Source organism: Oncorhynchus nerka, linkage group LG7, assembly GCF_034236695.1.
Source record: "Oncorhynchus nerka isolate Pitt River linkage group LG7, Oner_Uvic_2.0, whole genome shotgun sequence".
Lineage (NCBI taxonomy): Eukaryota > Metazoa > Chordata > Actinopteri > Salmoniformes > Salmonidae > Oncorhynchus > Oncorhynchus nerka.
In genome coordinates this window covers 16,952,711-16,970,713 of record NC_088402.1, presented here as the reverse complement: position 1 = coordinate 16,970,713, position 18,003 = coordinate 16,952,711, and positions in this window count along the sequence as shown.

Genomic DNA, 18,003 nt, shown 5'->3' with positions numbered 1-18,003 from the left:
GGACTATGACAATGGTATCCATGCTACAGAGGGTCTATGACAGTGGTATCCATGTTACAGAAGGTCTATGACAGTGGTATCCATGCTACAGAAGGACTATGACAGTGGTATCCATGCTACAGAAGGTCTATGACAGTGGTATCCATGCTACAGCAGGACTATGACAGTGGTATCCATGCTACAGAAGGTCTATGACAGTGGTATCCATGCTACAGAAGGTATATGGCAGTGGTATCCATGCCACGAAGGACTATGACAATGGTATCCATGCTACAGAAGGTCTATGACAGTGGTATCCATGTTACAGAAGGTCTATGACAGTGGTATCCATGCTACAGAAGGTCTATGGCAGTGGTATCCATGTTACAGAAGGACTATGACAGTGGTATACATGCTACAGAATGTCTATGACAGTGGTATCCATGCTACAGAAGGTCTATGACAGTGGTATCCATGCTACATAAGGTATATGACAGTGGTATCCATGCTACAGAAGGACTATGACAGTGGTATCCATGCTACAGAAGGACTATGACAGTGGTATCCATGCTACAGAAAGTGTATGACAGTGGTATCCATGCTACAGAAGGACTATGACAGTGGTATCCATGCTACAGAAGGTCTATGACAGTGGTATCCATGCTACAGCAGGACTATGACAGTGGTATCCATGCTACAGAAGGTATATGGCAGTGGTATCCATGCCACGAAGGACTATGACAATGGTATCCATGCTACAGAAGGTCTATGACAGTGGTATCCATGTTACAGAAGGTCTATGACAGTGGTATCCATGCTACAGAAGGTCTATGGCAGTGGTATCCATGTTACAGAAGGACTATGACAGTGGTATACATGCTACAGAAGGTCTATGACAGTGGTATCCATGCTACAGAAGGTCTATGACAGTGGTATCCATGCTACAGAAGGTCTATGACAGTGGTATCCATGCTACAGAAGGACTATGACAGTGGTATCCATGCTACAGAAGGACTATGACAGTGGTATCCATGCTACAGAAAGTGTATGACAGTGGTATCCATGCTACAGAAGGACTATGACAGTGGTATCCATGCTACAGAAGGTCTATGACAGTGGTATCCATGCTACAGCAGGACTATGACAGTGGTATCCATGCTACAGAAGGTATATGGCAGTGGTATCCATGCCACGAAGGACTATGACAATGGTATCCATGCTACAGAAGGTCTATGACAGTGGTATCCATGTTACAGAAGGTCTATGACAGTGGTATCCATTCTACAGAAGGTATATGACAGTGGTATCCATGCTACAGAAGGTCTATGACAGTGGTATCCATGCTACAGAAGGACTATGACAGTGGTATCCATGCTACAGAATGTCTATGACAGTGGTATCCATGCTACAGAAGGTCTATGACAGTGGTATCCATGCTACAGAAGGACTATGACAGTTGTATCCATGCTACAGAAGGTCTATGACAGTGGTATCCATGCATCAGAACGTATATGACAGTGGTATCCATGCTACAGAAGGTCTATGACAGTGGTATCCATGATACAGAAGGTCTATGACAGTGGTATCCATGCTACAGAAGGACTATGACAATGGTATCCATGCTACAGAAGGTATATGACAGTGGTATCCATGCTACAGAAGGTCTATGACAGTGGTATCCATGCTACAGAAGGACTATGACAGTGGTATCCATGCTACAGAATGTCTATGACAGTGGTATCCATGCTACAGAAGGTCTCCATACAGAAGGTCTATGACAGTGGTATCCATGCTACAGAAGGACTATGACAGTTGTATCCATGCTACAGAAGGTCTATGACAGTGGTATCCATGCATCAGAACGTATATGACAGTGGTATCCATGCTACAGAAGGTCTATGACAGTGGTATCCATGATTCAGAAGGTCTATGACAGTGGTATCCATGCTACAGAAGGACTATGACAGTGGTATCCATGCTACAGAAGGACTATGACAGTGGTATCCATGCCACGAAGGACTATGACAATGGTATCCATGCTACAGAAGGTCTATGACAGTGGTATCCATGCTACAGAAGGACTATGACAGTGGTATCCATGCTACAGAATGTCTATGACAGTGGTATCCATGCTACAGAAGGTCTATGACAGTGGTATCCATGCTACAGAAGGTCTATGACAGTGGTATCCATGCTACAGAAGGACTATGACAGTTGTATCCATGCTACAGAAGGTCTATGACAGTGGTATCCATGCTACAGAAGGTATATGGCAGTGGTATCCATGCCACGAAGGTCTATGACAGTGGTATCCATGCATCAGAACGTATATGACAGTGGTATCCATGCTACAGAAGGTCTATGACAGTGGTATCCATGATACAGAAGGTCTATGACAGTGGTATCCATGCTACAGAAGGTCTATGACAGTGGTATCCATGCTACAGAAGGACTATGACAGTGGTATCCATGCTACAGAAGGTCTATGACAGTGGTATCCATGTTACAGAAGGTCTATGACAGTGGTATCCATGCTACAGAAGGTCTATGGCAGTGGTATCCATGTTACAGAAGGACTATGACAGTGGTATACATGCTACAGAAGGTCTATGACAGTGGTATCCATGCTACAGAAGGTCTATGACAGTGGTATCCATGCTACAGAAGGTCTATGACAGTGGTATCCATGCTACAGAAGGACTATGACAGTGGTATCCATGCTACAGAAGGACTATGACAGTGGTATCCATGCTACAGCAGGACTATGACAGTGGTATCCATGCTACAGAAGGTATATGGCAGTGGTATCCATGCCACGAAGGACTATGACAATGGTATCCATGCTACAGAAGGTCTATGACAGTGGTATCCATGTTACAGAAGGTCTATGACAGTGGTATCCATTCTACAGAAGGTATATGACAGTGGTATCCATGCTACAGAAGGACTATGACAGTGGTATCCATGGTCAGAAGGACTATGACAGTGGTATCCATGCTACAGAAGGACTATGACAGTGGTATCCATGCTACAGAATGTCTATGACAGTGGTATCCATGCTACAGAAGGTCTATGACAGTGGTATCCATGCTACAGAAGGTCTATGACAGTGGTATCCATGCTACAGAAGGACTATGACAGTTGTATCCATGCTACAGAAGGTCTATGACAGTGGTATCCATGCTACAGAAGGTCATGAAGTGGTATCCATGACAGTGGTATCCATGCTACAGAAGGTCTATGACAGTGGTATCCATGATACAGAAGGTCTATGACAGTGGTATCCATGCTACAGAAGGACTATGACAATGGTATCCATGCTACAGAAAGTCTATGACAGTGGTATCCATGTTACAGAAGGTCTATGACAGTGGTATCCATGCTACAGAAGGACTATGACAGTGGTATCCATGCTACAGAAGGTCTATGACAGTGGTATCCATGCTACAGAAGGTCTATGACAGTGGTATCCATGCTACAGAAGGTCTATGACAGTGGTATCCATGCTACAGAAGGTCTATGACAGTGGTATCCATGCTACAGAAGGTCTATGACAGTGGTATCCATGCTACAGAAGGTCTATGACAGTGGTATCCATGCTACAGAAGGACTATGACAGTGGTATCCATGCTACAGAAGGTCTATGACAGTGGTATCCATGCTACAGAAGGTCTATGACAGTGGTATCCATGCTACAGAAGGTCTATGACAGTGGTATCCATGCTACAGAAGGTCTATGACAGTGGTATCCATGCTACAGAAGGTCTATGACAGTGGTATCCATGCTACAGAAGGTCTATGACAGTGGTATCCATGCTACAGAAGGTCTATGACAGTGGTATCCATGCTACAGAAGGACTATGACAGTGGTATCCATGCTACAGAAGGTCTATGACAGTGGTATCCATGCTACAGAAGGTCTATGACAGTGGTATCCATGCTACAGAAGGTCTATGACAGTGGTATCCATGCTACAGAAGGTCTATGACAGTGGTATCCATGCTACAGAAGGTCTATGACAGTGGTATCCATGCTACAGAAGGTCTATGACAGTGGTATCCATGTTACAGAAGGACTATGACAGTGGTATCCATGCTACAGAAGGTCTATGACAGTGGTATCCATGCTACAGAAGGTCTATGACAGTGGTATCCATGCTACAGAAGGTCTATGACAGTGGTATCCATGCTACAGAAGGTCTATGACAGTGGTATCCATGCTACAGAAGGTCTATGACAGTGGTATCCATGCTACAGAAGGTCTATGACAGTGGTATCCATGCTACAGAAGGTCTATGACAGTGGTATCCCATACAGAAGGTCTATGACAGTGGTATCCATGCTACAGAAGGTCTATGACAGTGGTATCCATGCTACAGAAGGTCTATGACAGTGGTATCCATGCTACAGAAGGTCTATGACAGTGGTATCCATGCTACAGAAGGTCTATGACAGTGGTATCCATGCTACAGAAGGTCTATGACAGTGGTATCCATGCTACAGAAGGTCTATGACAGTGGTATCCATGCTACAGAAGGTCTATGACAGTGGTATCCATGCTACAGAAGGTCTATGACAGTGGTATCCATGCTACAGAAGGTCTATGACAGTGGTATCCATGCTACAGAAGGTCTATGACAGTGGTATCCATGCTACAGAAGGTCTATGACAGTGGTATCCATGCTACAGAAGGACTATGACAGTGGTATCCATGCTACAGAAGGTCTATGACAGTGGTATCCATGCTACAGAAGGTCTATGACAGTGGTATCCATGCTACAGAAGGTCTATGACAGTGGTATCCATGCTACAGAAGGACTATGACAGTGGTATCCATGCTACAGAAGGTCTATGACAGTGGTATCCATGCTACAGAAGGTCTATGACAGTGGTATCCATGCTACAGAAGGTCTATGACAGTGGTATCCATGCTACAGAAGGTCTATGACAGTGGTATCCATGTTACAGAAGGTCTATGACAGTGGTATCCATGCTACAGAAGGTCTATGACAGTGGTATCCATGCTACAGAAGGTCTATGACAGTGGTATCCATGCTACAGAAGGTCTATGACAGTGGTATCCATGCTACAGAAGGTCTATGACAGTGGTATCCATGCTACAGAAGGTCTATGACAGTGGTATCCATGCTACAGAAGGTCTATGACAGTGGTATCCATGCTACAGAAGGTCTATGACAGTGGTATCCATGCTACAGAAGGTCTATGACAGTGGTATCCATGCTACAGAAGGTCTATGACAGTGGTATCCATGCTACAGAAGGTCTATGACAGTGGTATCCATGCTACAGAAGGTCTATGACAGTGGTATCCATGCTACAGAAGGACTATGACAGTGGTATCCATGCTACAGAAGGTCTATGACAGTGGTATCCATGTTACAGAAGGTCTATGACAGTGGTATCCATGCTACAGAAGGACTATGACAGTGGTATCCATGCTACAGAAGGTCTATGACAGTGGTATCCATGCTACAGAAGGTCTATGACAGTGGTATCCATGCTACAGAAGGTCTATGACAGTGGTATCCATGCTACAGAAGGTCTATGACAGTGGTATCCATGCTACAGAAGGTCTATGACAGTGGTATCCATGCTACAGAAGGTCTATGACAGTGGTATCCATGCTACAGAAGGTCTATGACAGTGGTATCCATGCTACAGAAGGTCTATGACAGTGGTATCCATGCTACAGAAGGTCTATGACAGTGGTATCCATGCTACAGAAGGTCTATGACAGTGGTATCCATGCTACAGAAGGTCTATGACAGTGGTATCCATGCTACAGAAGGACTATGACAGTGGTATCCATGCTACAGAAGGACTATGACAGTGGTATCCATGCTACAGAAGGTCTATGACAGTGGTATCCATGCTACAGAAGGACTATGACAGTGGTATCCATGCTACAGAAGGTCTATGACAGTGGTATCCATGCTACAGAAGGACTATGACAGTGGTATCCATGCTACAGAAGGTCTATGACAGTGGTATCCATGCTACAGAAGGTCTATGACAGTGGTATCCATGTTACAGAAGGACTATGACAGTGGTATCCATGCTACAGAAGGTCTATGACAGTGGTATCCATGTTACAGAAGGACTATGACAGTGGTATCCATGCTACAGAAGGTCTATGACAGTGGTATCCATGCTACAGAAGGTCTATGACAGTGGTATCCATGCTACAGAAGGTCTATGACAGTGGTATCCATGCTACAGAAGGTCTATGACAGTGGTATCCATGCTACAGAAGGTCTATGACAGTGGTATCCATGCTACAGAAGGTCTATGACAGTGGTATCCATGCTACAGAAGGTCTATGACAGTGGTATCCATGCTACAGAAGGTCTATGACAGTGGTATCCATGCTACAGAAGGTCTATGACAGTGGTATCCATGCATACAGAAGGTCTATGACAGTGGTATCCATGCTACAGAAGGTCTATGACAGTGGTATCCATGCTACAGAAGGTCTATGACAGTGGTATCCATGCTACAGAAGGTCTATGACAGTGGTATCCATGCTACAGAAGGTCTATGACAGTGGTATCCATGTTACAGAAGGTCTATGACAGTGGTATCCATGCTACAGAAGGTCTATGACAGTGGTATCCATGCTACAGAAGGTCTATGACAGTGGTATCCATGCTACAGAAGGTCTATGACAGTGGTATCCATGCTACAGAAGGTCTATGACAGTGGTATCCATGCTACAGAAGGTCTATGACAGTGGTATCCATGCTACAGAAGGTCTATGACAGTGGTATCCATGCTACAGAAGGTCTATGACAGTGGTATCCATGCTACAGAAGGTCTATGACAGTGGTATCCATGCTACAGAAGGACTATGACAGTGGTATCCATGCTACAGAAGGTCTATGACAGTGGTATCCATGCTACAGAAGGACTATGACAGTGGTATCCATGCTACAGAAGGTCTATGACAGTGGTATCCATGCTACAGAAGGACTATGACAGTGGTATCCATGCTACAGAAGGTCTATGACAGTGGTATCCATGCTACAGAAGGTCTATGACAGTGGTATCCATGCTACAGAAGGACTATGACAGTGGTATCCATGCTACAGAAGGTCTATGACAGTGGTATCCATGCTACAGAAGGACTATGACAGTGGTATCCATGCTACAGAAGGTCTATGACAGTGGTATCCATGCTACAGAAGGTCTATGACAGTGGTATCCATGCTACAGAAGGTCTATGACAGTGGTATCCATGCTACAGAAGGACTATGACAGTGGTATCCATGCTACAGAAGGTCTATGACAGTGGTATCCATGCATACAGAAGGTCTATGACAGTGGTATCCATGCTACAGAAGGTCTATGACAGTGGTATCCATGCTACAGAAGGTCTATGACAGTGGTATCCATGCTACAGAAGGACTATGACAGTGGTATCCATGCTACAGAAGGTCTATGACAGTGGTATCCATGCTACAGAAGGTCTATGACAGTGGTATCCATGCTACAGAAGGTCTATGACAGTGGTATCCATGCTACAGAAGGACTATGACAGTGGTATCCATGCTACAGAAGGTCTATGACAGTGGTATCCATGCTACAGAAGGTCTATGACAGTGGTATCCATGCTACAGAAGGTCTATGACAGTGGTATCCATGCTACAGAAGGTCTATGACAGTGGTATCCATGCTACAGAAGGTCTATGACAGTGGTATCCATGCTACAGAAGGTCTATGACAGTGGTATCCATGCTACAGAAGGTCTATGACAGTGGTATCCATGCTACAGAAGGTCTATGACAGTGGTATCCATGCTACAGAAGGTCTATGACAGTGGTATCCATGCTACAGAAGGTCTATGACAGTGGTATCCATGCTACAGAAGGTCTATGACAGTGGTATCCATGCTACAGAAGGACTATGACAGTGGTATCCATGCTACAGAAGGTCTATGACAGTGGTATCCATGCTACAGAAGGACTATGACAGTGGTATCCATGCTACAGAAGGTCTATGACAGTGGTATCCATGCTACAGAAGGTCTATGACAGTGGTATCCATGCTACAGAAGGACTATGACAGTGGTATCCATGCTACAGAAGGTCTATGACAGTGGTATCCATGCTACAGAAGGTCTATGACAGTGGTATCCATGCTACAGAAGGACTATGGCAGTGGTATCCATGTTACAGAAGGACTATGACAGTGGTATCCATGCTACAGAAGGTCTATGACAGTGGTATCCATGCTACAGAAGGTATATGACAGTGGTACAGTGGTATCCATGCTACAGAAGGTCTATGACAGTGGTATCCATGCTACAGAAGGTCTATGACAGTGGTATCCATGCTACAGAAGGTCTATGACAGTGGTATCCATGCTACAGAAGGTCTATGACAGTGGTATCCATGCTACAGAAGGTCTATGACAGTGGTATCCATGCTACAGAAGGTCTATGACAGTGGTATCCATGCTACAGAAGGTATATGGCAGTGGTATCCATGCCACGAAGGTCTATGACAGTGGTATCCATGCATCAGAACGTATATGACAGTGGTATCCATGCTACAGAAGGTATATGACAGTGGTATCCATGCTACAGAAGGTCTATGACAGTGGTATCCATGATACAGAAGGTCTATGACAGTGGTATCCATGCTACAGAAGGACTATGACAATGGTATCCATGCTACAGAAGGTCTATGACAGTGGTATCCATGTTACAGAAGGTCTATGACAGTGGTATCCATGCTACAGAAGGTCTATGGCAGTGGTATCCATGTTACAGAAGGACTATGACAGTGGTATACATGCTACAGAAGGTCTATGACAGTGGTATCCATGCTACAGAAGGTCTATGACAGTGGTATCCATGCTACAGAAGGTCTATGACAGTGGTATCCATGCTACAGAAGGACTATGACAGTGGTATCCATGCTACAGAAGGACTATGACAGTGGTATCCATGCTACAGAAAGTGTATGACAGTGGTATCCATGCTACAGAAGGACTATGACAGTGGTATCCATGCTACAGAAGGTCTATGACAGTGGTATCCATGCTACAGCAGGACTATGACAGTGGTATCCATGCTACAGAAGGTATATGGCAGTGGTATCCATGCCACGAAGGACTATGACAATGGTATCCATGCTACAGAAGGTCTATGACAGTGGTATCCATGTTACAGAAGGTCTATGACAGTGGTATCCATTCTACAGAAGGTATATGACAGTGGTATCCATGCTACAGAAGGTCTATGACAGTGGTATCCATGCTACAGAAGGTCTATGACAGTGGTATCCATGCTACAGAAGGTCTATGACAGTGGTATCCATGCTACAGAAGGACTATGACAGTTGTATCCATGCTACAGAAGGTCTATGACAGTGGTATCCATGCATCAGAACGTATATGACAGTGGTATCCATGCTACAGAAGGTCTATGACAGTGGTATCCATGATACAGAAGGTCTATGACAGTGGTATCCATGCTACAGAAGGACTATGACAATGGTATCCATGCTACAGAAAGTCTATGACAGTGGTATCCATGTTACAGAAGGTCTATGACAGTGGTATCCATGCTACAGAAGGACTATGACAGTGGTATCCATGCCACGAAGGACTATGACAATGGTATCCATGCTACAGAAGGTCTATGACAGTGGTATCCATGCTACAGAAGGTCTATGACAGTGGTATCCATGCTACAGAAGGTCTATGACAGTGGTATCCATGCTACAGAAGGACTATGACAGTTGTATCCATGCTACAGAAGGTCTATGACAGTGGTATCCATGCTCAGAACGTATATGACAGTGGTATCCATGCTACAGAAGGTCTATGACAGTGGTATCCATGATACAGAAGGTCTATGACAGTGGTATCCATGCTACAGAAGGACTATGACAATGGTATCCATGCTACAGAGGGTCTATGACAGTGGTATCCATGTTACAGAAGGTCTATGACAGTGGTATCCATGCTACAGAAGGACTATGACAGTGGTATCCATGCTACAGAAGGTCTATGACAGTGGTATCCATGCTACAGCAGGACTATGACAGTGGTATCCATGCTACAGAAGGTCTATGACAGTGGTATCCATGCTACAGAAGGTATATGGCAGTGGTATCCATGCCACGAAGGACTATGACAATGGTATCCATGCTACAGAAGGTCTATGACAGTGGTATCCATGTTACAGAAGGTATATGACAGTGGTATCCATGCTACAGAAGGTATATGGCAGTGGTATCCATGTTACAGAAGGACTATGACAGTGGTATCCATGCTACAGAAGGTCTATGACAGTGGTATCCATGCTACAGAAGGTCTATGACAGTGGTATCCATGCTACAGAAGGTCTATGACAGTGGTATCCATGCTACAGAAGGACTATGACAGTGGTATCCATGCTACAGAAGGTCTATGACAGTGGTATCCATGCTACAGAAGGTCTATGACAGTGGTATCCATGTTACAGAAGGTCTATGACAGTGGTATCCATGCTACAGAAGGACTATGACAGTGGTATCCATGCCACGAAGGACTATGACAATGGTATCCATGCTACAGAAGGTCTATGACAGTGGTATCCATGTTACAGAAGGTCTATGACAGTGGTATCCATGCTACAAAAGGTATATGGCAGTGGTATCCATGCTACAGAAGGACTATGACAGTGGTATCCATGCTACAGAAGGTCTATGACAGTGGTATCCATGCTACAGAAGGTCTATGACAGTGGTATCCATGCTACAGAAGGTATATGGCAGTGGTATCCATGCTACAGAAGGACTATGACAGTGGTATCCATGCTACAGAAGGTCTATGACAGTGGACAGTGGTATCCAGTGGTATCCATGCTACAGAAGGTCTATGACAGTGGTATCCATGCTACAGAAGGACTATGACAGTGGTATCCATGCTACAGAAGGTCTATGACAGTGGTATCCATGCTACATAAGGTATATGACAGTGGTATCCATGACAGAAGGACTCTGACAGTGGTATCCATGCTACAGAAGGTCTATGACAGTGGTATCCATTCTACAGAAGGACTCTGACAGTGGTATGCATGCTTCAGAAGGACTATGACAGTGTATCCATGCTAAAGAAGGACTATGACAGTGGTATCCATGCTACAGAAGGTGTATGACAGTGGTATCCATGCTACAGAAGGAAGGTATCAATGCTACTATGACAGTGGTATCCATGCTACAGAATGTCTATGACAGTGGTATCCATGCTACAGAAGGTCTATGACAGTGGTATCCATGCTACAGAAGGTCTATGACAGTGGTATCCATGCTACAGAAGGACTATGACAGTTGTATCCATGCTACAGAAGGTCATGACAGTGGTATCCATGCTACAGAAGGACTATGACAATGGTATCCATGCTACAGAAGGTCTATGACAGTGGTATCCATGCTACAGAAGGTCTATGACAGTGGTATCCATGCTACAGAAGGACTATGACAATGGTATCCATGCTACAGAAGGTCTATGACAGTGGTATCCATGCTACAGAAGGTATATGACAGTAGTATCCATGCTACAGAAGGTCTGTGACAGTGGTATCCATGCTACAGAAGGACTATGACAGTGGTATCCATGCTACAGAAGGTTTATGACAGTGGTATCCATGCTACAGAAGGACTATGACAGTGGTATCCATGCTACAGAAGGTCAGAAGTGGTATGCATGCTTCAGAACGTATATGACAGTGGTATCCATGCTACAGAAGGTCTATGACAGTGGTATACATGCTACAGAACGACTCTGACAGTGGTATCCATGCTACAGAAGGTATATGACAGTGGTATCCATGTTACAGAAGGTCTATGACAGTGGTATCCATGCTACAGAAGGACTATGACAGTGGTATCCATGCTACAGAAGGACTATGACAGTGGTATCCATGCTACAGAAGGTCTATGACAGTGGTATCCATGCTACAGAAGGTCTTTGCCAGTGGTATCCATGCTACAGAAGGACTATGACCGTGGTATCCATGCTACAGAAGGACTATGACAGTGGTATGCATGCTTCAGAACGTATATGACAGTGGTATCTATGCTACAGAAGGTCTATGACAGTGGTATCCATGCTACAGAAGGATTATGACAGTGGTATGCATGCTTCAGAACGTATATGACAGTGGTATCCATGCTACAGAAGGTCTATGACAGTGGTATCCATGCTACAGAAGGTATATGACAGTGGTATCCATGCTACAGAAGGTCTATGACAGTGGTATCCACGCTACAGAAGGACTATGACAGTGGTATCCATGCTACAGAAGGTCTATGACAGTGGTATCCATGCTACAGAAGGTATATGGCAGTGGTATCCATGCTACAGAAGGACTATGACAGTGGTATCCATGCTACAGAAGGTCTATGACAGTGGTATCCATGCTACAGAAGGACTATGACAGTGGTATCCATGACAGTGGTATCCATGCTACAGAAGGTCTATGACAGTGGTATCCATGCTACAGAAGGTATATGACAGTGGTATCCATGCTACAGAAGGTCTATGACAGTGGTATCCATGCTACAGAAGGACTATGACAGTGGTATCCATGCTACAGAAGGTGACAGTGGTATCCATGCTACAGAAGGTGTGGTATCCATGCTACAGAAGGACTATGACAGTGGTATCCATGCTACAGAAGGTCTATGACAGTGGTATCCATGCTACAGAAGGTCTATGAAGGACTAGACAGGTATGCATGCTTCAGAACGTATATGACAGTGGCATCCATGCTACAGAAGGTCTATGACAGTGGTATCCATGCTACAGAAGGTATATGACAGTGGTATCCATGCTACAGAAGGACTCTGACAGTGGTATCCATGTTACAGAAGGTCTATGACAGTGGTATCCATTCTACAGAAGGACTCTGACAGTGGTATCCATGTTACAGAAGGTCTATGACAGTGGTATCCATGCTACAGAAGGACTATGACAGTGGTATGCATGCTTCAGAACGTATATGACAGTGGCATCCATGCTACAGAAGGTCTATGACAGTGGTATCCATGCTACAGAAGGTATATGACAGTGGTATCCATGCTACAGAAGGACTCTGACAGTGGTATCCATGTTACAGAAGGTCTATGACAGTGGTATCCATGCTACAGAAGGTCTATGACAGTGGTATCCATGCTACAGAAGGTATATGACAGTAGTATCCATGCTACAGAAGGTCTGTGACAGTGATATCCATGCTACAGAAGGACTATGACAGTGGTATCCATGCTACAGAAGGTCTATGACAGTGGTATCCATGCTACAGAAGGACTATGACAGTGGTATCCATGCTACAGAAGGTCTATGACAGTGGTATGCATGCTTCAGAACGTATATGACAGTGGTATCCATGCTACAGAAGGTCTATGACAGTGGTATACATGCTACAGAACGACTATGACAGTGGTATCCATGCTACAGAAGGTATATGACAGTGGTATCCATGTTACAGAAGGTCTATGACAGTGGTATCCATGCTACAGAAGGACTATGACAGTGGTATCCATGCTACAGAAGGACTATGACAGTGGTATCCATGCTACAGAAGGTCTATGACAGTGGTATCCATGCTACAGAAGGTCTTTGCCAGTGGTATCCATGCTACAGAAGGACTATGACGTGGTATCCATGCTACAGAAGGACTATGACAGTGGTATGCATGCTTCAGAACGTATATGACAGTGGTATCCATGCTACAGAAGGATTATGACAGTGGTCTTCAGAACGTATATGACAGTGGTATCCATGCTACAGAAGGTCTATGACAGTGGTATCCATGCTACAGAAGGTATATGACAGTGGTATCCATGCTACAGAAGGTCTATGACAGTGGTATCCACGCTACAGAAGGACATGACAGTGGTATCCATGTTACAGAAGGTCTATGACAGTGGTATCCATGCTACAGAAGGACTATGACAGTGGTATCCATGCTACAGAAGGACTATGACAGTGGTATCCATGCTACAGAAGGTCTATGATAGTGGTATCCATGCTACAGAAGGTCTTTGCCAGTGGTATCCATGCTACAGAAGGACTATGACCGTGGTATCCATGCTACAGAAGGACTATGACAGTGGTATGCATGCTTCAGAATGTATATGACAGTGGTATCCATGCTACAGAAGGTCTATGACAGTGGTATCCACGCTACAGAAGGACTATGACAGTGGTATCCATGCTACAAAGGTCTATGGCAGTGGTATCCATGACAGAAGGACTCTGACAGTGGTATCCATGCTACAGAAGGTATATGACAGTGGTATCCATTCTACAGAAGGACTATGACAGTGGTATCCATGCTACAGAAGGTCTATGACAGTGGTATCCATGCTACAGAAGGTCTATGCCAGTGGTATCCATGCTACAGAAGGACTATGACCGTGGTATCCATGCTACAGAAGGACTATGACAGTGCTATCCATGCTACAGACGGTCTATGACAGTGGTTTCCATGCTACAGAAGGACTATGACAGTGGTATCCATGCTACAGAAGGTCTATGACAGTGGTATCCATGCTACAAAAGGTATACGGCAGTGGTATCCATGCTACAGAAGTTATATGGCAGTGGTATCCATGCTACAGAAGTTATATGACAGTGGTATGCATGCTTCAGAACGTATATGACAGTGGTATCCATGCTACAGAAGGTCTATGACAGTGGTATCCATGCTACAGAAGGACTATGACAGTGGTATCCATGCTACAGAAGGTATATGACAGTGGTATCCATGTTACAGAAGGTCTATGACAGTGGTATCCATGCTACAGGAAGGACTATGACAGTGGTATCCATGCTACAGAAGGACTATGACAGCGGTATCCATGCTACAGAAGGTCTATGACAGTGGAATCCATGCTACAGAAGGTCTATGCCAGTGGTATCCATGCTACAGAAGGACTATGACCGTGGTATCCATGCTACAGAAGGACTATGACAGTGCTATCCATGCTACAGATGGTCTATGACAGTGGTTTCCATGCTACAGAAGGTCTATGACAGTGGTATCCATGCTACAGAAGGACTATGACAGTGGTATCCAGAATGTCTATGAAGGGTATCCATGCTACAGAATGACAGTGGTATCCATGCTACAGAAGGTCTATGACAGTGGTATCCATGCTACAGAAGGACTATGACAGTTGTATCCATGCTACAGAAGGACTATGACAGTGGTATCCATGCTACAGAATGTCTATGACAGTGGTATCCATGCTACAGAAGGTCTATGACAGTGGTATCCATGCTACAGAAGGTCTATGACAGTGGTATCCATGCTACAGAAGGACTATGACAGTTGTATCCATGCTACAGAAGGTCTATGACAGTGGTATCCATGCATCAGAACGTATATGACAGTGGTATCCATGCTACAGAAGGTCTATGACAGTGGTATCCATGATACAGAAGGCCTATGACAGTGGTATCCATGCTACAGAAGGACTATGACAATGGTATCCATGCTACAGAAAGTCTATGACAGTGGTATCCATGTTACAGAAGGTCTATGACAGTGGTATCCATGCTACAGAAGGACTATGACAGTGGTATCCATGCCACGAAGGACTATGACAATGGTATCCATGCTACAGAAGGTCTATGACAGTGGTATCCATGCTACAGAAGGTCTATGACAGTGGTATCCATGCTACAGAAGGTCTATGACAGTGGTATCCATGCTACAGAAGGACTATGACAGTTGTATCCATGCTACAGAAGGTCTATGACAGTGGTATCCATGCTTCAGAACGTATATGACAGTGGTATCCATGCTACAGAAGGTCTATGACAGTGGTATCCATGATACAGAAGGTCTATGACAGTGGTATCCATGCTACAGAAGGACTATGACAATGGTATCCATGCTACAGAGGGTCTATGACAGTGGTATCCATGTTACAGAAGGTCTATGACAGTGGTATCCATGCTACAGAAGGACTATGACAGTGGTATCCATGCTACAGAAGGTCTATGACAGTGGTATCCATGCTACAGCAGGACTATGACAGTGGTATCCATGCTACAGAAGGTCTATGACAGTGGTATCCATGCTACAGAAGGTATATGGCAGTGGTATCCATGCCACGAAGGACTATGACAATGGTATCCATGCTACAGAAGGTCTATGACAGTGGTATCCATGTTACAGAAGGTATATGACAGTGGTATCCATGCTACAGAAGGTATATGGCAGTGGTATCCATGTTACAGAAGGACTATGACAGTGGTATCCATGCTACAGAAGGTCTATGACAGTGGTATCCATGCTACAGAAGGTCTATGACAGTGGTATCCATGCTACAGAAGGTCTATGACAGTGGTATCCATGCTACAGAAGGACTATGACAGTGGTATCCATGCTACAGAAGGTCTATGACATTTAACATTTACATTTAAGTCATTTCCATGACTTACAAATTGGTGCACCTTAAGACATCCAGTGGAACAGCCACTTTACAATAGTGCATCTAAATCTTTTAAGGGGGGAGTGGATTACTTTATCCATCCTAGGTATTCCTGAAAGAGGTGGGGTTTCAGGTGTCTCCGGAAGTGGTGATCGCTGTCCTGGCGTCGTGAGGGAGTTTGTTCCACCATTGGGGGCCAGAGCAGCGAACAGTTTTGACTGGGTGCGGGAACTGTATCCTCATGCTAGGCCAGAGGTGGAAGGTGCCCTTGTTTGGGTGATCAGAGCCTGGTACTATCCATGCATGGTCTTGAAGGAGCTCAATGACAGTGGTATCCATGCTACAGAAGGTCTATGACAGTGGTATCCATGTTACAGAAGGTCTATGACAGTGGTATCCATGCTACAGAAGGACTATGACAGTGGTATCCATGCCACGAAGGACTATGACAATGGTATCCATGCTACAGAAGGTCTATGACAGTGGTATCCATGTTACAGAAGGTCTATGACAGTGGTATCCATGCTACAAAAGGTATATGGCAGTGGTATCCATGCTACAGAAGTACTATGACAGTGGTATCCATGCTACAGAAGGTCTATGACAGTGGTATCCATGCTACAGAAGGTCTATGACAGTGGTATCCATGCTACAGAAGGTATATGGCAGTGGTATCCATGCTACAGAAGGACTATGACAGTAGTATCCATGCTACAGAAGGTCTATGACAGTGGTATGCATGCTTCGGAACGTATATGACAGTGGTATCCATGCTACAGAAGGTCTATGACAGTGGTATCCATGCTACAGAAGGACTATGACAGTGGTATCCATGCTACAGAAGGTCTATGACAGTGGTATCCATGCTACATAAGGTATATGACAGTGGTATCCATGCTACAGAAGGACTCTGACAGTGGTATCCATGTTACAGAAGGTCTATGACAGTGGTATCCATTCTACAGAAGGACTCTGACAGTGGTATGCATGCTTCAGAAGGACTATGACAGTTGTATCCATGCTAAAGAAGGACTATGACAGTGGTATCCATGCTACAGAAGGTGTATGACAGTGGTATCCATGCTACAGAAGGTATCTGGCAGTGGTATCAATGCTACAGAAGGACTATGACAGTGGTATCCATGCTACAGAATGTCTATGACAGTGGTATCCATGCTACAGAAGGTCTATGACAGTGGTATCCATGCTACAGAAGGTCTATGACAGTGGTATCCATGCTACAGAAGGACTATGACAGTTGTATCCATGCTACAGAAGGTCTATGACAGTGGTATCCATGCTACAGAAGGACTATGACAATGGTATCCATGCTACAGAAGGTCTATGACAGTGGTATCCATGCTACAGAAGGTCTATGACAGTGGTATCCATGCTACAGAAGGACTATGACAATGGTATCCATGCTACAGAAGGTCTATGACAGTGGTATCCATGCTACAGAAGGTATATGACAGTAGTATCCATGCTACAGAAGGTTTATGACAGTGGTATCCATGCTACAGAAGGACTATGACAGTGGTATCCATGCTACAGAAGGTCTATGACAGT